The sequence below is a fragment of the Rhinoraja longicauda genome, chromosome 2 (assembly GCF_053455715.1).
Source record: "Rhinoraja longicauda isolate Sanriku21f chromosome 2, sRhiLon1.1, whole genome shotgun sequence".
Lineage (NCBI taxonomy): Eukaryota > Metazoa > Chordata > Chondrichthyes > Rajiformes > Arhynchobatidae > Rhinoraja > Rhinoraja longicauda.
In genome coordinates, this window is record NC_135954.1 from 84,831,348 (window position 1) to 84,857,866 (window position 26,519).

General features: G+C 42.1%; 1 protein-coding gene across 1 annotated transcript in view; it reads right to left on the reverse strand.

Moving 5' to 3' along the window:
* Nucleotides 1-26,519, reverse strand: part of glcci1a (glucocorticoid induced 1a) — a 178,636-nt gene that overhangs the window by 142,549 nt on the left and 9,568 nt on the right. The gene's annotated exons all lie outside the window — the stretch shown is intronic.

A 26,519-nucleotide genomic window follows, 5' to 3' on the forward strand; every position in this document is an offset into this window, starting at 1 on the left:
AGACCTATGGATCTCCATCTCCAAACTATTCCATGACACTGGCATCTATTCAAAAATAAGCACATTGTCCAAGTGGGTCCAGTTGAGAAAGAGGACACAGCATTTCAATAAGTTTTCTTTCTAGCAGTCCAGTCTAACTCATCTGTCAATTGATAGAAAGCACCGCCAACAATATCTGCAAGCAACACTTACTCATCAATAGCCCACTTACTTGTCACTCAGGGTCCCTCAGCTAAGAACGACTTTGCAGCCTTATGAAAAGGCAACGTGCTGAATTCAAGCTGAGAAATGAAAATGATTGCCCTTGAATTAAAGGCAGCATTTGACGGAATGTGCATCATGGAAGGCAATGGGAATCAAGAGGGAAACATTTCACTGTCTATGGTCATAACATACCCAAAACAGCATGGTTGTAGTAATTGAAGCCAATCATCTGTCCTAGAATTTTATTACAACTGTTCAAAGCAATTTCCTAGACCTACCAATCTTCAGATAGCACCGCAGTGACTTTTCCTCCATAAAAGTGGAGATGTTTGCTGGTGATTGCAGCATTCAATTCAACTTGCAGCTTTTCAAAATAATAAAGCAATCAATCACTTTCCACAAGCAGCAAAAAATAGCACAATGTTCAGATTCAGGCTGATATAAAGCAAGAATGTCATTTGTCAATCAGGTATGAGGCAATGCACATCTCCAAGAGAATCTAATTTCCGTTCTTGACCTTCAAGGAGTTTCAAAATGTTGTCTCTCACCATTAATATTCTGGGGGTTACCAATAACCAGAATCTAAACTGGACCAACCACACAAATATGGTGTCTGTGAACTAAAGAAGAGAGACTGGATATCGTCCAGCCAGTCATTACCTCACAATTCCCCAAAGCCTTTCCACCAAACCCAAGGCACGTGAGAAGTCTGATGGAATATGCTCTACTGCCAGGCAGTGCACTAGACCAATATTCAGGTTAAGTTATCCCAATGGAGACAAGAAACTGCAGGTGCAGATTTACAAAAAAGGACAACGTGCTGGAGTAACTCAGCGGGTCAGGCAGCACATCTGGTGAACATCTGGTTTTAGGTGATGTTTTGAGTCAGGACCAGAAGTCTGAAGAAGGGACTGACCCAAAATGTCACCCATCTGTGTTCTCCAGAGATGCTGCCTGACCAGCTGAGGTACTCCAGCATTTTTTGTCTTTTTACGGTATTGTAATGTTAGTGGCACCCTGCCCATCTCCTTAAGCATTCGACCCTTCCATCACTGTCACATGCTGGCTGCAGTGTATATCAAGTAGATCATGCACCACTTCATATCAACAGAGCTTCTTGTACAGAAACACCTCAACTTCATCTCCCCCTCAACCTCATCTACAAAACAAGGTGTCTTCCTCAGACACATAGCTGCAGTGACACTGGAGATAACACCCTTGACTGAAGGATGGCATCCAGCCACAACTAAACCACGGCAATCCATGCCTTGGCTGGAGACTGCCATTCTGGACATGATCAGGACCTGACTGACCTACATTACACCAACGCTGCTGAGGAACTGTAGGATGTCCTGACAAAACACAGCAACGCCAATCAATCATCAGAAAGATTTATAATTAACTGCATGTGCACAAGATAAATCATGCTCAGCTGTTCATTAACCTGCCCTTCCCAAACAAACCTCGTCGACAGAATAACTTTAGTTTTTGTTTACAGATATAATTTGGAAACTAAAAAATCTGTGCTGATACAATGGGCATGCAAAATACACATGCAATGCACCAAAATACAAAATTTAGCCATTTTACAGAGAGGACAGTATCATACAAGGAGTGGGCATGCAGTAAAATCCATTCACTCCTTCAATTATAAACACTACATTGGCTACCAACCTCCCCACCAAACCCAAGCTGAATCCAAGGTCTTAACACTTTTCCAAACTTCTACACAAATCAAAGTACGACTCAAAAGCTTAGCTAATTATATTTATAATCTTGCACAAGTGGGATTTAAAATGTCATCACAAGATGAATAGCAGTACTTAAGCAGCCTTATCACCAACAACTACTACAAGAGAGTAGTGAGATCCTCATATTACAATGGATATAGAGATTAACCAGCAATGAAAATACAAGGAAGTACACGGCACAAGTGTTGGAAATAAGGTGAAGCAATGTCAGTAATTCAGAGAAGAGCAACCAAAAAAACCCAAAATAGAATTCAGTCAATCACATCAAGGCATGAAAATACCATAACCAGGATAAGATTTTCAGGGATTCCTGCATTCTTATTCAATAAAATCCCAGATTGAACTCTGCATAAAGTAGGAACACATCGTCAAATGTCATCCTCCCCGTCATTCAATCCAAAAAGCATACTGCAAGATATTTTTTATATAAAGTACATTGCAAAACATATTTTCTATAAGCACATTAATATTTAGATCTCTCCCACTAAAAGTTCTGAAAGTATGTGTCACAAATCAGACATCAAAAATCCCCCCCAAAAGTGCTGTACTTCTCATTTGCAGCCAGTCATTTACACATACTGAGCAACAGCAACCATCCTAATAGGCAATATAATTCAGAACTTCTTTCCATTACATCCCAATAGAGTGCACTTGACTGGAGCACACAAGCAACTAGTATTCCAGCCATGATCAAACCATTTAGCTGCATTACCAACATATCTTATATCCAGTGTGCATTTGGTACATTATACCCATATCACACTTGAACATATGACTGGAAATTTCATTTCCATTAATAGCATTCAAGTTCATAATTGAACAGATATGAAGCAAGCAAACAAATGAAAGCATGTGCAGGGACAAACACTAAATATTCAGCAGAAAATCTGCAGATAATGCTAGAAGCCAATTATACAGGCTATTTAAAAAAAAAAGCATTTCCTTGCTTTGTCGTCAAGCATCTCTGTTCATAATAACAAGCTCTGAGGCACTCAATACAGGTACTAACAAACTACTTGGCTCCAATGCTCAGACACGCCTAGCTACAAGCTAGGAAACATGCACCCAATGCCAGAAGAGTGGAATCAGGATACCATTCATCCAAATATGTTATCAGGAACGATAGATGGAGTCAAGGGCAGACATTTGAAAACATGACACATGAGAGTGGCAATGGTGCAGCTGGCAAAGCTGCTGCAAAGCGCCAGAGACCTGGGTTTGACCTCGACCTCGACCTCAGGTGCCGTCTGCATAGTTTGCAAGTTTTCCCTGTGACCGCGCGGGTTTCCTCCGGGTGCTCTAGTTTCCTCCCACATCCCAAAGACGTCCAGGTTTGTAGGTAATTGGCCCTCTGTAAATTACCTCTAGTATGTAGGAAGAGGATTAAAAAAGAGGGATAATGTAGAACGGGTGATCGATGTTTGGTGTGGATTCAGTAGGCCGAAGGGCCTGTTTCCATGCTATCTCTAAACGAAATCCCCCAGAAGTTGAAGAATTTTAATGTGAAGGAAATCAAGACTGCTGGAAACCAAACAATATAATCTTGTACATTACTGCCAAAATCTTTCCAAGAATTGTTCTTGCCACTTCCAAAAAGACTTTCCCTCCAATGTCAGGAATGGATCTCAACTAATACAGTGCCCTCCATAATGTTTGGGACACACGGCTTCACAGATGTTTGTAATTGCTCAGGTGTGTTTAATTGCCTCCTTAATGCAGGTACAAGAGAGCTCTCAGCACCAAGTCTTTCCTCCAGTCTTTCCATCACCTTTGGAAACTTTTATTGTTGTTTATCAACACGAGGACCAAAGATGTGCCAACAAAAGTCAAAGAAGCCATTATGAGACTGAGAAACAAGAATAAAACTGTTAGAAACATCAGCCAAACCTTAGGCTTACCAAAGACAACTGTTTGGAACATCATTAAGAAGAGAGCCCTGGTGAGCTTACTAATCGCAAAGGGACTGGCAGGCCAAGGAAGACACCCACAGCTGATGACCGAAGAATTCTCTCTAGAATAAAGAAAAATCTCCAAACACCTGTCCGACAGATCAGAAACACTCTTCAGGAGCCAGGTGTGGATTTGTCAATGACATTTGTCCACAGTAGACTTCATGAACAGAAATACAGAGGCTGCACTGCAAGAAGCAAACCACTGGTTTGCTGCAAAAATAGGATGGCCGGGTTACAGTTTGCCAAGAAGTACTTAAAAGAGCAACCACAGTTCCGGAAAAAGGTCTTGTGGACAGATGAGACGAAGATGAACTTATATCAGAGTGATGGCAAGAACAAAGTATGGAGGAGAGAAGGAACTGCCCAAGATCCAAAGCATACCACCTCATCTGTGAAACATGGTAGTGAGTGTGTTATGACCTGGGCATGTTTGGCTGCTGAAGGTAATGGCTTACTTATCGCCATTGATGATACAACTGCTGATGTTAGTAGCATAATGAATTCTGAAATGTATAGACACATCCTATCTGCTCAAGTTCAAACAAATGTCTCAAAACTCATTGGCCAGCAGTTCATTCTTCAACAAGGCAATGATCCCAAACATACTGCTAAAGCAACAAAGAAGTTTTTCAAAGCTAAAAAATGGTCAATTCTTGAGTGGCCAAGTCAATCACCCGATCTGAACCCAATTGAGCATGCCTTTTATATGCTAAAGAGAAAACTGAAGGGGACTAGCTCCCAAAACAAACATAAGCTAAAGATGGCTGCGATACAGGCCTGGCAGAGCATCACCAGAGAAGACACCCAGCAACTGGTGATGTCCATGAATCGCAGACTTCAAGCAGTCATTGCATGTAAAGGATATGCAACAAAATATGAAACATGACTACTTTCATTTACATGACATTGCTATGCCCCAAACATTATGGTGCCCTGAAATGGGGGGACTATGTATAAAGACTGCTGTAATTTCTACATGGTGAAACCAAAATGTATTAAAATGGCCTTTATTAAAATGTGACAATGTGCACTTTAACCATATGCGATTTTTTCTATTACAAATCTCAAATTGTGGAGTACAGAGGCAAATAAATAAATGATGGGTCTTTGTCCCAAACATTATGGAGGGCACTGTAAATCATTAATTTTCAGCTCATTCACGATGCCGTTAATAAAGCAGCCTATGCCAGCCGTCATCAAGATTGGTGCTCCAAATGACAGGTAACATTCATCTAACACAAGCAATCCGCCCGCAATAGAAGTTTGCGACAGCTGGGATGGCCACCAATGCCTTGGTAAGGGGAGGGAATGTGGTTACATGTCTGTGCAGAGGCAAAATACCATTTCACCCCAAATTTATTCTACTATTCAATTGTCATAATCCAAATTGTCTTCTATTGCTGTCCAGGCCGAACAAAGCAAACTGGTGACAGTTGTAATCTAAATGTGGAAAAAGTCTCTCATGTCCCAAAACATTCCTTAAAATCTCTAAATTGCCGTAATGAATATGGAGGGGTTAAATAGTCCGAGGGTACAAAAAAATCACTTTGTTTGACTGAGACACAAAAATCTGTTTTCTATATCTCCATATAATGGAAAGGAAAATACAATGGGAGCATTAATCTAAAAATCATATTGGAGGTCAGTTGGTGTGATTTACAATGCTTACAAATGTTTCTGATTTCCAGTGCCGAATTTATGCTTAAATGAGCATATCCAAATACATGGAAATTTGTACCTAGCCAAGAAGAGAAACTTTCTGTTCTGCATGTCTAAGCAACTGTGGAGAATCATTAACAGTAGCAAATGCAAATTTTCCAACATCAGTAGCCTATAAGCTTAGTTTCAGTGCATATATTCTCATTATTTTCCAGTCAGGTCAACTTGGCACCATTGCTAACATTCTCGCGCATCAATCAGAAGATGGTAGTTTCAAATCATGGTCCAGGGTTTGAACTTAAGTTGGTTTGAACTCTGGGTTTGAACTCAACATTCCAATGCAACATGTGATGTGGTTTGGATGAGGTACAATCCATCTGATAGCAAAGGGCCAAGATGAAGGGGAGGAGCAGAAAATTCTTAATGTCAGCCAGTATTTCCTCTTCAACCACAAATTGATAAGCTAGATATTCCCACCACCATATTATCTTGCAACATGAGAGAATTGTCAAGCTAATCTTTATAGTAGACACCAAACATAATACTTTCCCAAATCCAGCTTCAAAACATTCAGAAGATTGACAAAGTGCTGGAATAACTCAGCGGATCAGGCGGCATCTCTGGAGAAAAAGGATGGATATCATTTTGGGTCAGGATCCTTCTACAAATTGAAAGTAGAGGGGAGGGAACTGGAGATAGGCAAAGGCAGAACAAAGCAGGGCCGGTAATGGATGGTCAAGGGAGGATGGAGCCCATAATGGCCCATTGTTGGCTGAGGAAGAGGTAACAACAAAGGGATATAAGGATGCAAACAGTGGAACTAGTAGGATGACTAGGGTGGGGGAGGTGGGAGAGAGGGAATGCAAGGGCTACTTGAAATTAGAGAAACACTATTCATACCGCTAGGTTGTAAGCTACCCAAGTGAAATACGAGGTGCTGTCCCTCCAATTTGCATGTGGCTCACTCTGACAGTGGAGGACTAGGACAGATAGGTTAGTGTGGGAATGGAAAGTGGAGTAAAACAGGGAAACCAGGACATTGCATAGGCCAAGGAATAAAAGCACTAGTGTTCAGCAAAACTTTTGACCTATCTGTGCTTGGTCTCGCCGATATATACAGGAGCCCACACCGAGAACAACAGATACAGTAGATGAGATTGGAGGAGGTGCAAGTGAATCTCTGCCTCACCGGAAAGGATTCTTGGGGACCCTGGATGGAGTTGAAGGAGGAGGTATAAGGAAGGGTGTTCCATCTCCTGCGGTTGCAGGGGAAAATACCTGGGGATGGGTTGGCTTGGGTGGGGAGGGATGAGTAAACCAGGGAGTTGCGGAGGGAATGTTCTCTGCAGAAAACAGAAAGAGGTAGAGATGGCAAGATGTGCCTAGTGGTGGGATCCCGCTGGAGGTGGCGAAAATGTCAGAGGATAATGTGTTATATGTGACGGATTATGGAATGAAAGGGGAGGACTAGGGGAACTCTATCCCTGTTGCAACTGAGAGAAGGGGGAGCAAAAGCGGAACTACGGGATACACATGTGAGGGTCTCATCTGTGATAGAAGAGGGGAACCCCCATTCACTAAAGGCTGAGGACATGAAAGTCACCCATTCTCCCGCTGAGTTAATCCAGCATTGTGTCTACCTTCGATTTCAACCAGCATCTGCAGTTCTTTCCTACACAAGTGCCCATGGCTACGCCTTTGATTTGGAGGAAGTGGGAGGAATCGAAAGAGTTGTTGAGAGGGAGGACCAGCTCCGCCAGGCGGAGGTGAGTGTCCGTAGAGGGAGATTGGCTGGGTCTGCTGTCGAAAAGAAAGAGGGCTTTAAGGCCTTCCTTTTGGGGGATGGAAGTGTAGAGCTACTGAACATCCATACAGTTGCTCCTCAACTTACGATGGGGTTACATTCCGATAAACCCATTGTAAACTGAAAATGCATTTAATACACCTGATCGCGTGATCGGAAGCGAGATGTGGCTCGCTGCCGTTGCCCAGCGTTTGCAAAATAGTCCAGTTGTAAAATCGTAAGTCGAAGTATCGTAAGTTGAGCAGCATCTGTACTAAAGATGAGGGAACAGGGGCCTGGAAACCAAAAGTCATTAAAGAGTCGAAGGGCATGTGAGGTGTCTTAGACATTCAAATTTGCAATGAGTGGCTAGGTAACTTACATTATAATATCACAGCACCAATGTATTGCGACAAATCTTTTGCTTTAATGATTTTTCTTGGAGTCTGTGGGAGTACTACAGAAGCATTGGACAGATGCAGCTATAGTCCCCGGCTGTCTTCCATTTCTCATTTTCTATGCCTTGGCCCTTCACTTTCAATAGCAGATCTCTTGTCTCACTCAGAAGAATCTGGGTTCAAGCCAACTCCAGACGTCTGCATACAATACAGGCCAACGCTCCAGTGCAGTATTGTTTGAAGGTGTCATCTTTGGGCTGGGGGATTAAAAAAGGCTCATCTGCTTCTAAGTTGAGGCCGAACACATTATTTTGAAATGCAACACCATACTCTTCCTAAAACAGTATAACTAAAGCAAATTATCTGGTCATTATGATAGAGTTGTTCACAGGACTTTGTAAATTGCTTGCCATGTTTCCCACACCATAAAGCTCTCTAATAGTTGTAAACGGTTTTGGAATTTCAAGGTCATAAAAATGATGGATATACGAGTAATTTCTTCCTTCTGGTTACTTGGTTCTACCGTCTTACTTGGTGTTATGAGATTTGATTCACTCTATTAAGCAAAGTGGTCAGTTTTTTGTTGCCTTCAACCGTCTCCCTTGGTTTTGCGTAGCCTCTCTTGCCTCCGATTTTCAGCGTATTCCTCATTATCCCAGAATATTCCAAACTGGTCATTTGGAGGTCAGACTATTTAATACCAACTGTTAAAAGTTGAACTATTTCCAAGACTAATTTATCTATGCAGGTACAGGTTTTTATTTCTCTAATTTTGTAGACAAGCACAGCAACCATGTTGAAAGGAATAAAATTACGAACTTCTACTTCACTGCAGAGAAAGGTTTTCATATTGAACACAGGTTGCATAATGGAACATTTTCTAGCCCAGAGTTAGTATTATGGTACAAATGCTGTGTATAAAAATGATGCCTGTTTAAGGAAAGGCTCAGATAAATTCCCCACTTTTCAGTTTGGGATGAAGGTCATATAAATTTTGAGAGGCAGAGACAGGATAGCTTGCCACAGTCTGTTTCCCATGGCAGGGTTGCCCAAAACTAGAGGGCATAGGTTTAAGGTAAGAGTGTGGTAGTTTAAAAAGGAGATCGAACAGGTAAATATTTAAAACGAAGGGTGGTTGGTATCCAAAATGGGGTGCTAGAGGACACAGTGGAGGCAGAAACAGTAACAATATTTAATAGGCATCTTCACAGTATTTGAATGAACCCTATGACACTATAATGCCAGGTTACCTCTCCAGTCTTCCTTTCACTCTCTGAAATCCTTCGTAATATACAAGAATTCTCATTGATACAGAGCTAAGTAAATCTGGAGTTTTAAAAGGGTGGCCTCAATAAAACCCTACCTGGTGTGTTAACGTTGTACCTTGCCTATATACAACTCCCAATTGTTCTGCAGTGACTGACTCTTCACTGCATCTCGGGTCAGGGATGGACAATAAATTTACTGATAGAGTACAAATAAATCAGGCACATTTGGAAGGTTAGATTTCATCCATCCTTGATACACTTAAAGGGACCCAATGCATGTGACTTGGTGTGTCAAGGGTAGAGCAAACTCGGCACCAGATCGTTTGACCTTTCTCTACACAGCGTCCTGAGGGCTAACCTGGTTTGTGGGTCCAAGGCATTGGTATCTACCTCCAGAATTTACCAAGTCACCTCCTGTCAGGGCTACTCGGGCAGTGCACGCTCCTGTGCTTCACAACAATCACCCCAGATTACTCTCCTGGCAAATGCCCAACTAGAGCAGGAGCTTCTTTTGGATCACCAAGGACTTCTGTGAAGACTTCTAGTGGAAAGGAACAGTCTTCCATTATCCAGATAGGAACCTTTGACAAGGTATTCAACTTTGCAATCCTTGAAATGAAAAAAGTGCAATTGGGATACATAATTTTACTGTAAACTTTGATTTTCAATGTTTTGTATTGCTTAGTTTTTTTGTTGTTACAAAATTATTCTAAAATGCAGCTCCTTTTAAGCAAAGCAACACCCTTCAGTGTGCAGGGAATGCCACTAGTATGAGAACTGCGGCCATTGCCACCATGCCTTATCTAGATGTTGTTCGAAAGTCCTGCCATCAGTGTTACCAATGATGCAAGTGCAGAGAAAAATAATTTCCTTGCAATTTAACCACATCTGTTGATTTTGGGAAGCTGCAGTCTGTTCTGAAGTTCCCCAGTGAGGTCACCAGAATCGGAACGTCCCTTTAAATGGGCACAAATGCAACAATGTAGTGTGATGCATTCTAGCTGGCTCTGCTGCCTGTGTTCAAAGGTCATAGGTTGTGTCCCAAACTCTGACTCATGGCACAACGGAAAAAAATGTGCAGTGCGCAACTTGGAAGGCAAGAGGGACACGATTGATGTGGAAAGAAGCATTAGTCACAGTAAATGTACATTGTACAGAGGGCCAGGACCAATATCCCTGTGCTCACAATACCACTCCAAAATAATCACTGGCTCAATCTACCCCAGGTGAAATAATTTTTCTCAGAGGCTTAACATATCAAAAAATGGTATTAATGGACTACTTGGCTCTGAAAAGAAATATGACTTTGTGTAATAACTTTTGGCAGGGAGCAGCTTAAACACCAACTTGTTTTTAAATTTTACTTCGAATGCTCATTAGTTTAATTCACACACGATCCAACCTCCTGGTGAGCAATGTATTCTGCTCTTTTTTTGAGCTCCACAACCTGAAACACTGTATTAACACTGGTGAATCTTCCAAAAGCCAAGCATTTCGAAAGGGAAGTGCAAGGGGAAACAACCAAAAGAATGAACATGCACATCAGTGCACTAGAATGCAACAGTGAAACTCTGAAGCTCCAGAACACCTCCCACTAGATTAAAACAACAGATTTTTACAGTGCCCTCCAAATTAATCATGTTAGCTGTTATACTTTTAATGGCAAGAGTAAGGGCATCTCAGTAAGATACATGCCGAGGCATGAAAGTAATCATTCCAAACATTATAACCCGATGGCACAGCCTGATTAATCCAGTGCCACCAGCACAATAGGTATTCAACTGATAGAGATCAATTGAAATATTTCAAACTTTTAGGAAAAAATGCAGTTTGAAAGATTTTCGAAAACATTCTATTCTTTTGAGAATTGAAGTGGCTCAGAGTTCAAATGGCCACCTGTGTTAATTCACAAGTTTACCCTTTGCAATAATTGAATAATTCAGATAATCAGATATATCCCATCAATAATTGTAAAGTAACACCAGGAAAAGAATGCATTGAATCTGAAATGATTTAATAAGTGTGAAGGAGTGAGAATATCTCCTCACACCACAGCCCATCAGAGTATTCTTGCTATCCTGTGGCATCATGTTTCAGTTGACACAGTAGGTTTAGTTTAGTTTAGAGATACAGCGAGGAAACAGGCCCTTCGGCCCACCAAGTCCGTGCCAACCAGCGATCCCCGCACACCAACACTATCCTACACACACAAAGGGACAATTTGAAATTATACCAAGCCAATTAACCTACAAATCTGTACATCTTTGGAGTGTGGGAGGAAACTGGAGCTCCAGGAGAAAACTCACAGTCACTAGGAGAACGTAGAAACTCCATACAGAGAGCACACGTAGTCAGGATTGAACCGGAGTCTCTGGCGCTGTAAGGCAGCAACTCTACCGCTGAGCCACCCTAAGTGATCCAACAAATGCTTTCTATGAGAAAGCTTCAAACCTAAATTAACAGCGTTCAGCTATTCAGAGCTACGGTGGAACATTATATCATCTAAAGAGTGGAGTAGTAAAAACATTGAAGAGTCTCAAAACATACAAATATTTGAGCAATTATATATTTTCAAATATTTGCTGCTGGAGTCTATTAAAAGTCATTTAGCATCCTTCCTTTAAAAAGATTCACAAAATATGTATGTTCTACAGTACTCAGATCAGAATTTTATATTTCAAACACCATTCTATTGACCATGCCAAAGGCCAAAACCCACCTGAGTTTGCAAATGTTATTTCTGAAATCTTTGACACTCCCCCAGATGTCAGTGCTCAGTTCTCAAAAAGGGAAGCATACGCCTACATATCATTTCTCTAAAGCATACAAACTTGGCAAACTTCAGTATCACAAACAAAATTGACTAAAAACTGTTATTTATAGTTCAACAATGCAACCTTCCAGAAAACAAGCTTGAAGATAAATGGACAATTAGAGAAAAGTAAATGTCTAACAATGTCCAATTAATACATTATTATATGTACAATATAAAAATACAATACAAATATAATATGAAAAAATATGTGCTTGCTCTACAAATTTCATATTAGAGTATCTTTTGCCTTCTGCCAAAAAGATCCGTCTTTTAGTTTCACCATCCTCTGAACCTCGAAGATCAGAGAAAAAGGTTAATCAACCTAAAAAACTTGGCATAGAATTCGTCGCTCGAAATTAATGAATCTTTCTGCAGCATTATCTTGACCTTGAGTCAGATCAGTCACTACATTCCATTCACAGAAGTCAGACCGCTGATTTCTAAAATACTATAGCTAAGTATATCTTAGCTCCACAAAACAAGTATTGAATAAAGTAAAACTTTCAGATTACTGCCCTTGAGGTCCTGCTTTTCAGTATATTGCCTAACTCCTTATATTCACTCCGCAGAACCTCATCCTTTTTCTACCAATAATGTTGGTACCAATATGTTCAACAAGCTCTGGCTGCCACCCTCTCCTTGAGAATATTCTGCAACCGCTCAGAAACATCCTTGGCCCTGTCACCCAGGAGGCAGCACACCATGCTGGAGTCTTCTGTGTGCCCAGAGTTTTCTGTCTGTCCAACTAATTATCAAGTATCACTAATCAGTCATTCAATATATGCAAAACAAAGGTTATTAGATTTTTGGATATTGACCATCAAAAGAAGACAGGGTTGGTACTAGAAAGTAGGGCCGAGGTAAGAGGCCTGCCACGATCACATTGATTACAAAAGCGTGCCTATGGAGTTGACTGACTTCCTCCGGCATCTGATGTTCTGCTTGAACCTCAGTCTGATGAGAACACTGCCAAATAAACTGTCTGCTGTGCTTTCACTCCTAACAACATAGTAGTGAAACCAGCAGAGCTGCTGCATCGACCAGCAACCCAGGCCCAATCCGGAAATTTAGATCTGTGCAGTGTTTGTGTTCCCTGCACGTGCATGTTTCCTCTGGTTTCACCATTTTCCTTCCACATCCTCAAGGTGTGGCTTGGTAGATTGAATGGCCGACGAGTTGCAGAATCTGTGGGGTGGGGGGGTGGGGCCAAACAGATTGATGGGAGATAACACATAGTTAGTATATTATAGTTTAGTTTAGAGATACAGCGCGGAAACAGGCATGTCTGCCCACTGGGTCCGCGCCGTCCAGCGATCCGCCCACATTAACACTATCCTACACCCACTAGGAACAATTTTTACATTTACCAAGCCAAATAACCTACAAACCTGTACGTCTTTGGAGTGTGGAAGGAAGCCAAAGATCTCGGAGAAAACCCAAGCAGGTCACGGGAAGAACGTACAAACGCCGTACAGACAGCACCTGTAGTCAGAATCGAACCTGGGTCTCTGGCACTGCATTCGCTGTAAGGCAGCAACTCTAATGCTGCGCCACTGTGACGCAGGTCACGGGTGTTTGATGGTCAGTGCGAAGTCGTGAGCCAAAGGGCCTACTTGGTTCTTGGTCCTCCAAAATATTCCTAATGGAATTTAAACTGGAGGTGGCGGAGTATGGACTTAAGCAAGACTTATGTACTTCTGCGCTTAGTCACTGTGACGCCAACTTTGCTGAAGTAGAACAATCATAAACACCAAGTCAGGAGTCGCTATTTATTGAAGAACTTACGAACTTGGAAATAAACTAACATTTGCTGTCCCTTTTGTCTCATTTCTTTGGGCTTGATTTGTACCTAAATTCAGTGCCTTTCGTTCCAAAATAAAACAACATCATCCCTAAAATAAGTGTGTTCCAATAAACTAAATACTTAATTCTGTTACTGGACTTGGACTCTGTTGACACATAGCCGACAGGACCAGGATTCCATCAAGTTCTTAAAAATGATCCAAGCAAAAATTATCATGCCAGAGATCAAATTATTTGACAACACTACTACCTAGTATGTAGGTGACACAGTGAAATATCTAACTTTTAAGATGTACACCATTTTGCAAAATGTAATCCTTGTAGCCTGATCACACTAAAACATCAATCACAGCACTACAAGTTCTAATGTCACTCACTGCATTGTCTGTAAAGGGGAAGGGTAAAGTGGAAGGTGTTAAGAAAGTCATTAAGAATGTCAATTCAAGAGTTATCCAGTTGGGGCTGACATTTATCATCAACCTTCACATATAAAATAAAGTCACTTACATCCAGCAAAGAATAAAATCCACAGAGAAAAAAAAATTACAAATGGTGCATAGATTAATTGACATAAACACCAAGGTGCAATGAAATTCCTTCTTCACATGTAGCTCATGGAGTAAACTGTGTACATGATAATAATATATATAACAAGCACAAAATGGTACAGATTCTAGTGCAATCTGAAGTAATGTAAGACAAAAAAGTAACGTTCAATGTCAGAATAACCAAATAAGGGAGAGCTAGGAATAAGAGTACGTGGCAGCACCTCTAGGAAGGAGTGAAAGAGGTGATCCTTTCAGAAGTCTAATAGCAGTGGAGAAGAAGCTGTTCTTGATGTCAGGCTCCTGTATCTTCTCCCAGAATGCAGAAAAGAATATAGAGAATTGCCAGGGTGCCACGCATCCATGACCATATTTCCAACCTTCCTGATGCAATGCACAATGAAGATGCACTGGATGGAAGGAAGTGACGAGCCTGTGACTGGGCTGGGCGGTTAAGAGAAGAACAGTTGCCACTCCAGGCTGAGCACACCCCATCAGAATGCTTTCTATAATGCATCTGTACAGGTTTGAGAGAATCCTCATGGGCATGCCAAATCTTCTCAGATGCTAAAGAAAGGAAATATAGTGGGGCGCTGGGTATATAGATGCCTCAAAACTTGAACTTGTCGACCATCTCTACATAAAATCAATGAACACAGACAGGGTTGTGTTCAAATTCTCCCTCCGTTTCCTTAGGTCAACAACCAATACTTTTACCTTGATGTTGAGGGCCAGGTTGTTAATCTGACACCATGATACAAGGTTCGTGATCTCTTTCCTGTACTATCTCAAAGCCGTTGATCCTGTTGACAAGAGTGGAATCATTGGCAAATTTAAAGATATAGTTGGCACTTTACTTAGACATGAGTGTACAAATAGAGCAGGGGATTGAGCAAGCAACCCTGAGGAGCACCATGTTGAGGGTCAGGATAGAGAAAATGTTAAGGCCAATTGTAACCGATTGAAACTGATGGTAGGGAGGGTCCACAAGCCAGTTACGAAAGGAGGCTCCAAGAAAACTATGGCTGGAAATAGTTGCTGACAGCTGAAAATACAGAGCTGAAAATGTTAAAGTGTTTTCTGAAGCAAATAAAGACCTGTATTTGCTGCCTCATTACAGCCCACTCCATCTTTTGGTTGCTTCACAGGCCAGGGGTTCATTTTAGTCATACCGTGAGGCCTTGATTTCTCAAGTTTTTTCCTCCCACTCCCGACTCTAGATGCATCTTGCTTTCAAGTGTATGTACTGGGCCATTATAGATCTAAAGTACATATTATTTTGAGTAGAGGCAAAGGAGATAGCTACCAATTTGGCAAAATACTATACTCTGCTGTTTAATCAGAAGTATGCAGATCAGAAATTCTAGAGGCACAAGAGACTGCAGATGCTGGAATCTTTAGCCAAAAAGGAGAGCAGCTGGTGAACACGGCAGGTCAGGCAGCATCTGTGGAGGGAAATGGAAAGTTGGCATTTTGGGTCGAGACACTTCATCTAGACTTCCAGAAAGCTGACTTGATTATACATAAAGAACAAAGCCGGAGAGGAAGTGCCACAGTGCTTTTGGATAAAGGTCAGTGCATACAGCTTGACTGAAGCACATTAATTGGAATCTCAATATTTGAATACCTGGAAAAGAAATGCTTATTTAAAAGAACACAGTATGATCAGCCATTATCACATTGAACGGCGGTGCTGGCTCGAAGGGCCAAATGGCCTCCTCCTGCACCTATTGTCTGTTGTCTATAGTACAATTTATAAATTAGGTTTGCACAGAATATTGTTATTGTGGAATTATCCTGGTGAGGTACAGCACAGTATGTTGGGTTTTACTGCGTAGAAGCTGGACCCTAAATAGTTTAAAACTTCACAATTATGGCTGTTGGATCAACAGTCTGCTCCAGTCACCGGTTACTACAGTGTGCACAAACTTCTGAAGGCGACATCTTCACTCCATCTTCTCTCTTACCTTTTCCCATTTTCTCGTCTCACAATGTTGTACTTTCTTACCTTTTTCCAATTCTATTTACTGTCTCACCAAGTCATTGAATCCGAACATAGGCTTTTATGATGCGTAGAAAATATGGGCCATGCAAATAATAATCATCAGGGGCGTGGCTGTGTTCTGCAGCTGCGGCTCACCGGCAGTCTCTCCGTTTTTTTTTGTGTTTTTTTGTCATTGTTGATGTTAAATGTACGTTTTGTTTTATTTTTAATTCTGTGTATGTAAGGGGGTGGTGGGGGGGGGTTGGGGGAAACCTTTTTTTAAATCTCCTCCTCAACGGAGATGCGACCTTTACCGTGTCGTATCTCCGTTCGCGCTACGGCCTAACACCGTGGAGTCGGCGGCCTCCAGCTGGGATCGACCTCGAAGACTCCGGTCGCAGGTCCTGGACTTACCATCTCGGAGGCTTCGGCCGTGGGCCCTGCAGACCGCAACATCGGGAGTTCGCAGGTCCCTGGCTGGCGACCGGCTTTTGGGAGCTCCAGCCGTAGCAGCTTCGACCGCCCCGAAGCACGAGGCACGATCAACCCGCCCGCAGGCCCTTCATCACCCTGCGTGGCTCGGCCGCGGCACTTTACATCGCCCGGTGGGGGCTCAGGACTTTCATCGCCCTGCGTGGCCCGGCCGCGGCACTTTACATCGCCCGGTGGGGGCTCAGGACTCTCATCGCCCTGCGTGGCCCGGCCGCGGCATTTTCCATCGCCCGGTGGGGGCTCAGGACTCTCATCGGCCTGCTCGGCTCGACCCTGGGACTTTCCATCGCCCGGTGGGGGCTCAGGACTTTCATCGGCCTGCTCGGCTCGACCCTGGGACTTTCCATCGCCCGGTGGGGGCTTCAAGGGGTTGGGAGCCTCGATCACCTCGTGGCGCCACGGGAGAAGAACGAGGAGGAGATAAGACTTTGCCTTCCATCACAGTGAGGGTATGCCTAGAGCAATCACTGTGATGGCTGTTTTGTGTAAAAAATTGTATCTGTGTGTCTTGTGTTCTTTAATGTCTACTGCCGGACCCTGACGTGAGAGGACGCTGGCGTTGATTATTCGCCGCTTTTCCGTCAGGATAGTTTGTCTGTTTGTCTGTTTGTTTCTATGTTAATTGTATTTGTAAAGCGCTTTGTGCATGTGTTAAGGCGCTATATAAAATAAATATATTATTATTATTATTATTATTATAAAATCAGAAATATATCAGCCAATTTATGCACAGCATCGTTCCACAAACAGCAGATATACGAGAGACAGCAAAAGTAGAGAAAAATTCAGTTTCCCGAGGGATAACTCTGAAGACGGGTCTCGACCCAAAACGTCACTCATTCCTTCTCTCCAGTGATGTTGCCTGTCCTGCTGAGTTCTTCCAGCATTTTCTGTCTATGCTGGAGGCTATACGTATGACTCCTGCCTTGTTGTTTCATGTGCATTTGGTACAGAGATAGGCCATTTGGCCTCTGGAGCCTCTAGTGAACCAGATGGTTAAAGATATATGGGGCTGGTAAACATAGAAAATAGGTGCAGGAGGAGGCCATTCGGCCCTTTGAGCCAGGACCGCAATTTATTGTGATCATGGCTGATCATCCACAATCAGTAACCCATGCCTGCCTTCTCCCCATATCCCTTGATTCCACTAGCCCCTAGAGCTCAATCTAACTCTCTCTTAAATTCATCCAGTGATTTGGCCTCCACTGCGCTCTGTGGCAGAGAATTCCACAAATTCACAACTCTGGGTGAAAAAGTTCCTTCTCACTTCCGTTTTAAATGGCCTCCCCTTTATTCTAAGACTGTGGCCCCTGGTTCTGGACTCTCCCAACATTGGGAACATTTCTTTCCTGCATCTAGCTTGTCCAGTCCTTTTATAAGTCTCTATAAGATCCCCTCCCATCCTTCTAAACCCCAGTGAATACAAGCCTAGCCTTTTCAATCTTTCCTCATATGACAGTCCCACCATCCCAGGGATCATTCTCGAGAACCTACGCTGCACTGCCTCAATTACAAGGATGTCCTTCCTCAAATTAGGAGACCGAAAGACGTACAGGTATGTAGGTTAATTGACTGGGTAAATGTAAAAAATTGTCCCTAGTGGGTGTAGGATAGTGTTAATGTGCGGGGATCGCTGGGCGGCGCGGACTTGGTGGGCCGAAAAGGCCTGTTTCCGCGCTGTATATATATGATATGATATGATGTACACAATACTCCAGATGTGGTCTTACTAGGGCCCTATCCAACTGCAGAAGAAGCTCTTTACTCCTATACTGAAATCCTCTCGTTATGAAGGCCAACATACCAATAGCTTTCTTCACTGCCTGCTGTACCTGCACGCCAACTTTCAGCGACTGGTGTAAAAGGCCACCCAGGTCTCGCTCGCTGCACTTCCCCTTTACCTATCCTGACACCATTGAGATAATAATCTGCCTCCTTGTTTTTGCCGCCAAAGTGGATAACCTCACATTTATCTACATAGAGATGACCAGCTGCACTGAATTAATCTGTTGATGGCCCATTTTATAAAGTCATGGTCATAGAATTATACTGCACCGAAAATGATCTTTCAGGCCAATTTGTCCATACCGACCAAAATGCTTTCCTGACCCAGTCCCATTTGCATTTCCCCCATATGCCACTAAACCTGTCTGATCCTTGTACCTGTCCAAATGTCTTTTAAATGTTGCAAATGTACTCCTCTCCACCACTTCCTCTGGCAGCTCGTTTCAAATACCCACCACACTCTGAAAAGGTAGTCACTCGGGTGCCCTTTAAATTTTACTTTGCACCATCTTAAATTGATGCCCTCTCGCTTTATTCACTTTCTTACCCTGGGAAAATGACTGAATATACAAAAGACGGACTATGTTTGGCACTAGTTTTACCGTCTGAATGTTGACAGATGGCCTCGACATATTTGGTCAGTGAAGAAAGCTGGAGAATTTTTGGGTAATAATGATCAAAGTTGGAATTTCCTGGATATCCTGCCAAAATTAACTGCAGAATGCTTTTTAAATGTTTTCATATTTTTTCCCCCATCTGACATCTAGCCTGATTAACAGGTTAATTGCCCATTGGGAGGGGAAATGGTTGGATAAGTAGGAGATTGCAGATTATTTGAGGATTTGGATGCGAGGCAGGGAGAGTTCCAGCAGGGGTCATGGATTGTGGTCAAAGATCAGTGGCTTGTCAAGCTTGAGGGAAACAAAGCTGCTTCTCCACTTCATTGATCTGGACCTTCTTATCTTTTATGTGCTGCACTGTCTAAATCCCGGTAAACTGGTTTCCACTGGTTAAAATGGCACGTAACTGCCCTAAAATGGGGCGGCACGGTGGCGCAGCGGTAGAGTTGCTGCCTTACAGCAAATGCAGTGCCGGAGACTCAGGTTCGATCCTGACTACGGGCGCCGTCTGTACGGAGTTTGTACGTTCTCCCCGTGACCTGCGTGGGTTATCTCCGAGATCTTCGGTTTCCTCCCACACTCCAAAGACGTACAGGTATGTAGGCTAATTGACTGGGTAAATGTAAAAATTGTGCCTAGTGTGTGTAGGATAGTGTTAATGTGCGGGGATCGCTGGGCGGTGTGGACTCGGTGGGCCGAAGGGCCTGTTTCCGCGCTGTATCTCTAAATGAAAAAAAAAGATAAAACCTTTTCCTAAATGGATTGTTGTCTCCACCTTGATAAGTTTAGCGGGAATGGGGAGCAGTCGCACCAGCTTCTGTGATGAATAAACTGGGATCAGGTTTAATGTTTTTGAAGTTGCCCCTCCCCTGTTGCCCTGTTACCCGTCACTGATAAATGTGTTGTATCCCAGTGGCTAATTACACAGTGCAGTATTTGGTGATTTGATGGTCAATCCAGATTGAGGTTGGAATGAGTCATTGTAAACTAACAGAATATATAATTGCATAGCTACCTGCTAATCTACAAACTGAAATATAAATCCACAAGCTGTTTTGAGTAATTTATTACAAACAAAGGAGACTGCAGTGTTCTGGCAATTCTTCCGTGTTAGGCCTACTCATGCTTTGTGCATGGGCTTGCACACAATTATATAGCTCAAGATAGTGGTTGCTTTTGTTATAATCATCCAAAAACCCTTGCATTTTGGAGGTCTGCCAGGTTTTAGAAAAGTGCTAAGGTGACACCCATTTTCAAAAAGGGAGGTGAAAAGAAGGTAACAATAGGCTGCTTAGTTGTAACAACTATTGAAGGAAAATTCTTATAATCAATAATCGTGGAAGTAATAGCATATATTTGGAAAATTCTAATCTAATCAAGCAGAGAATAGAGTTTAGTGATACAGCGTGGAAACAGGCCCTTCGGCCCACCGAGTCCACACGAGCAGTGATCCCCCTACGTTTCCCCAAGGGATAAAGATCCATTGGATTTGTTTTGTGAAGAAGTCTCAATCAGAATGGATATAGTGATTGCAATAGATGAACTGTATTTGAACTTCCAGAAGATATTTGACAAGATCTCCCACAAGGGGTTAAGTCATGAGACATGAGCACTTGGTGCCATGGACTTCCAGGCAGGTCCACATGTTGTTCTTTTGTTTGTCAAAGTGAATCTTCATTTGGAGAGCATGGACCTTTCATTACAAAGTATTCAATTATATAGTTCAAGGCAACACAGAACAAAAGTATAAAAATGGAAAATAAACATCTCAAAGTAGGATTAAGACCTATGGCAAATCAAATTGCACCAGAATGGATTTGACAAGGTATCTCAAAATTTCAGCCACAACAATATGATATTTTGTCCCGAATAGATTAGCTGATAAGCAGAAAGCAGCAAGTGGGTTTAAGAGGTTCATTTTCTAGTTGGTAAGCTGTGACCAATGGGATGCTACAGGAATCATTGTCGTGACTGCTCCTGTTTACCGTGTCTATCACTGACTTAAAAGGAAGAAACTGTTTAGCAGCTAAATTTGCAGATGACACAAAATTAGATAGAGAGGCATGTTGAAGGAGAAATGGTTTATCGAGTGATATTGATGAGTTGGGAAAAAGGTGGGTCCGTGGTGTCTAAAGTGGGAAAGTATGAAACTATTCATCGTGGAAGGAAGAACCAACGAACAAAATATGAATAAAAGCATTTTGCACCATTTATACACAAATAGATTTGGGGGTTCTTGTGCATGAAATTTAGAAAGATAGCACATAGATGAAGCAGGTAAGAGGGAATGCTAATGGAGTATTGGCACTTATTTCAAGAGGGTTAGAGTATAAAAGGAGAGAGGTCTGACTGCAGTCAGACAAAGCACTCCCGAGACCACTCTACAGTCTGAACAATTGTGGCCATGTATTTAAGAAAATATTATTTCATTGGCGGCAGTTCAGAGAAGATTGACTGGGTATTCCTGGCATGGAGAGGTTGTCCTATAAGGAAAGATTATATAGGTTAGCTCTGCTCCTCTCCTCACGTCCTTTGAATTCCTCATTGGATATCCACCATGCTTGTTGTGTATAACATCTCTAAAATCTTTACACAGCACCCTAAGTCCAAAGTGAAGGCAGCTAAAATTGGGAACGTTTTGGAACATTGCTTTTTCAGACTTTTTTTTTTTTTTAGTTCTTTTACTGAAAAGCCTTGTTGACAAGGCTTTACTCAAAAGCCTTGTCAACAAGAAACAGGATATGGTCAGATTGATAAATCCTCCACATGGCGGCACGGTAGCGCAGCGGTAGAGTTGCTGCTTTACAGCGAATGCAGCGCCGGAGACACAGGTTCGATCCTGACTACGGGTGCTGCACTGTAAGGAGTTTGTACGTTCTCCCCGTGACCTGCGTGGGTTTTCTCCGAGATCTTCGGTTTCCTCCCACACTCCAAAGACGTACAGGTATGTAGGTTAATTGGCTGGGTAAATGTAAAAATTGTCCCTAGTGGGTGTAGGATAGTGTTAATGTACGGGGATCACTGGGCGGCACGGACTTGGAGGGCCGAAAAGGCCTGTTTCCGGCTGTAGATATATGATATGATATGGCCAAAGGTCTCCATATTACAGTAACCAAATAATAGCATGCAAGACTTGGTCTTAACTAATAGGACCACAACAGACCCAAACTTAGACAAATGCCAAGCACGGCTGCTTCTTCACTCGAACACTTTCTCAATCTTTCTCGCTTCAATGTTTGGAGCAGATGTCCCACACGAATGAAGCTAATCTGTATGGCATTTGCGAATCGATGTCACTTCCATTCCAGAACCAAGGTAACCCCAACATCAAAATGGCAGTGAACTGACATCACTTGTGATTAAGCATATTCAGAGGATTCATAAATCAAAATTAAAAATCTACTCAACTTATTCCCACATTACAATGTCAGTAAAGGTCTACAAAAATAGTTTTAGGAGGTGGGGCATGCCCCCATTATGTTGGGAGCCACCTCTCATCGATCGATGACCATGGAAATCGATGATGAACCACCACTACCCAATGGCAAACACTATCAATGATTGGAAAAAGGGAGCTTTGAGAGGAGAGTAAACCCTTGATGGATTCTTTCTAATCTGTTCTAATGTTGGACCTGGAAGCTGATCAATGAAATCAACTTTAAATCATGCAAAACCAATCTTCATAGGTGTTGGGAGGAACTGCAGATGGCTGGTTTAAACCAAAGACAGAAAGCTGGAATAACTCAGCGGGTCAGGTAGCATCTCTGGAGAAAAGGAACATGTGACATTTCGGGTAGAGACCCTTCTTCAGACTGAGAGTCAGGGAAAGGGGAATGAGAGATATAGACGGTACTTAGGACAAATGAGTAGAAGATGTGCAAAAAACAATGATAATCAAAGAGATGTGGAGCCCACAATGGTCCATTGCTGACTGTGGGATAGGTGATAACGAGTTAATACAGACAGTGGAACTCAACAGAACGACAGTAAAACTAGTATGACAACTCGGGTGGGGTATTGACAGAGAGAGGGGATGCAAGGGCTACTTGAAGTTAGAGAAATAAATATTCATACCACTGGGTTGTAAGCTGCCCAAGCGAAGTACGAGGTGCTATTCTTCCAATTTACGTTTGGCCTCGCTCTGACAATGGAGACGGTCCAGGACAGAGAGGACAGTATGGGAATGGGAAGGGGAGTTCAAGTGTTTGTCAAACCCCGATATCATGTGGGCCAAGGCAGGCTGAGCGAAGATGTTCAGCAAAACGATCGGTGAGTCTGCGCTTGTTCTCACTGATATATCGGAATCTACACTTGGAACAGCGGATACAGGAGATGAGGTTGGAGGAGGTGCAAGTGAACTTCTGCCTCACTTGAAAGGACTGTCAGGGTCCCTGGACAGAGTCGAAGGAGGAGGTACAGAGACAGGTGTTGCATCTCCTGCGGTTTTCTGGGGTAGGTACCTGGGGAGGGGGTGGTTTGGGTGGGAAGGGATGAGTTAACCAGTTGCAAAGGGAATAGCCTCTACGGAAAGCAGGAAGGGGTGGGGATGGGAAGATGTGGCTAGTGGTGGGATCTCGTTGGAGGTGGCGAAAATGTCAGAGGATTATGTGCTGTGTGTGACGGCTGATGGGGTGAAAAGCGGGGACTAGGGGAACTCTGTCCCGTTGCGACTGGAGGGAGGGGGAGCAAAAGCAGAACCATGGGATACCAAGGAGACACGTGCGAGGCCTCATCAATGATGGAAGAGGGGAACCTCTGTTCCCTAAAGAACAAAGACATCTCAGATCTGCGGACCCGCTGAGTTACTCCAGCTTTCTGTGTCTGTCTTCATAGGTGTTTCTCCATGTGGCCCATGAACAACATTGACCATATGTGTACCATTAAAAATCTCAGTAATGGCATCTAGACCCATGTTGCTTGCACATCCAGGGCTCTCAACACACCACACATTTGTGGGAGCTGGAATGATAATGGTGGACTCTGCAAACCACACTCAAAGCTCCAATTTTCAGTTGCCTCTTCTTTCACAGAAATTGCTTCATGTTCCACTCAAAAACATGGAGATGTGTGATCCATTTTCTATGCACGTAATTCTCCACGGTGCCAGAGCAAATTACATTTCCACAAATCCACCTTATGAACTGCACATCTGCACCAATGCAAGTCTTCCTGAATGCAGACTGTGACACCAACAACAAAAATTATACTTCATTGCCAAACAACCCTCAGAGTCAGAGAGATTAAACTTTCAATTTACCAACCGGCATTAGGTTCAGACCTAATCCCAGGAAATGAAAGGACGGTGTCATATATTCAGCCAGAAATCCCCGTTTTCAATTTAGACAATATAATAAATTTAACGAAAAAAGATTTATGTTAATATAAATCATCCACAAGTTCATAAGACGTTGTTTCAAACGATGGAGAAAAAACACTGCTCAAAACAGTCTGGTTCACAATATGTCATACAACAATTTTTTTAAACTTCAGGTAGGTATTCATGCAAGGAAAACACAATTTCAGAGGCATTCCAAAACTAATCTAATTTAATACTTTCAGAGTTACCTTTAATGCATTTGTTTAAATGCATTCAAACATAATGGAAAATTCCTAAATAGCTTTCACATCAATCTCTTAAAAAAACTAACTGAACTTTTCTTCGCAAATGAGATTTTCGGAACAAATTGCTCCTACTGCAATCTGGACACTTGGAGGTTCTCACATGCAACCAAGCAGAAATCCAATTCAAGGGATTTAAGATCTTCAATTTGTCAAGTTTGGTTGCAATTCCACTGAAACACATCATCAACATCATAAATACATATGATGAATGTGATAATGACATAGTGTCCTTTTGTTTGATCCAATTCTGGAATCCAAACATTGTTTCCCAGCTGCTGCAGGTATCAACTTTTACATGGGTCAAAGACAGCAGAAATCCATTAGGGTGGAGGGGATATCCTACCTTCAGTATAAAAAAAAAATCAATCACAGTGCATGCACTACAGACCTCAAACATTCTTGAAGTTAAATTAAAAGAGTGTAAGTAATATGTGTAAATTCAAGAAAATGTTCAAAAATATTATAAAATGTGATCAGCACTGAGAAATGGCTGACATGACAGAAATGATGTTTCTTGATTAGAAACACATAGAATTTGTGTTTCTTTCTATGTTTTGTTTATCTGCTTCTGACTTATGATGTTGTGTTTTTTTTATTATATTTTGTTTTATTGTTTTGTTTCACTGCTATTTTGGCTACTTAGGGTAATACTTTGTTAAGTATTAAGGGTAGGCACAATAAGCTTTGGCTTCTGCCTATACCGTTTTTTTCAGTCAGAGAATATCATGTGTGATTATATTGTTTTATTTTTGATATATTGATTTCGTATTTATCTTTCACAACTGTATGGTGAATCTGTTGTATTGTACTGACCGGAAACATAAATAAATAAATAGATACGTTTTAAAAGATGAAAAAGTTGGATCGGGCCTTCCTTTATTTCAAAAGCACTGATTACTTAAAAAAATTAAAATATATTTTGAGGTTATTTATCTAAACCTACAGTCCACAAATGTTGGCACAACCCAAACTGGCAGAATCGTTGAGTTTCAGATATGATCCACCCACAAGAATAACTGCAGTAAGATAACTTAATTATTCTTGTGTGGGGCAGACCAAAATTTCAGTCTAGCCCTGGAGGAAGGCAATTCAGTAACAGCGGCACAACTAATTCTGGCATGATCGGCTTCCATCAGTATTGAACCTCCGAGTCTCACTGGAGTGAGAAATCAAGAATCTCGCCAGAATCCACTATTGCTATGCTATGCCACTGCTATGTTAATGATATTATTTGACATGGCTAGAGTTTACCTACAACAGGTCATCTGCTACATTCCTGGGTTGATGCCAAGGACAAAATACAAATGGATCATTGACTGATTAGTGGCCCTTCCAGCACACTGAATATGGTGAGCATTCGTCACGTATTTATGGCCACAAAATATTTGTTCACTTAGCACAAAAGTGAGCATTAACGGTATATTCACCTTTGTTGACCTATTGTAACACTTCATTACTGCAGCTACCTGCTATGGGTTTCAACCCTTTCATCCAAATTAACCTGCCATTCCCTCACATTGAATTTCACAAGGCATGCTGCAGCTAGCACCTCTAATGCAAAGACACTAAATTAGGACTATACTACTCAGCCATAAACTAGAGTAAATAGGTCACTGAATGTATTCATGAACACTCCAACAACTTAACAGATTGGTCTCTTGACATGCAAAGTGCAAGAACAGTACAAAACAAACAGTAATATTAATGTTGGTAATGGGCCACCATGAAAATGTGGTGCACGTGTCAAAACTACTTCAAAAATCAGCAAAATATACACATACAGTTGAAAAATGATTTACAAGTTTAAAATTTCAAACAAGAACTAGATCACATTAGGC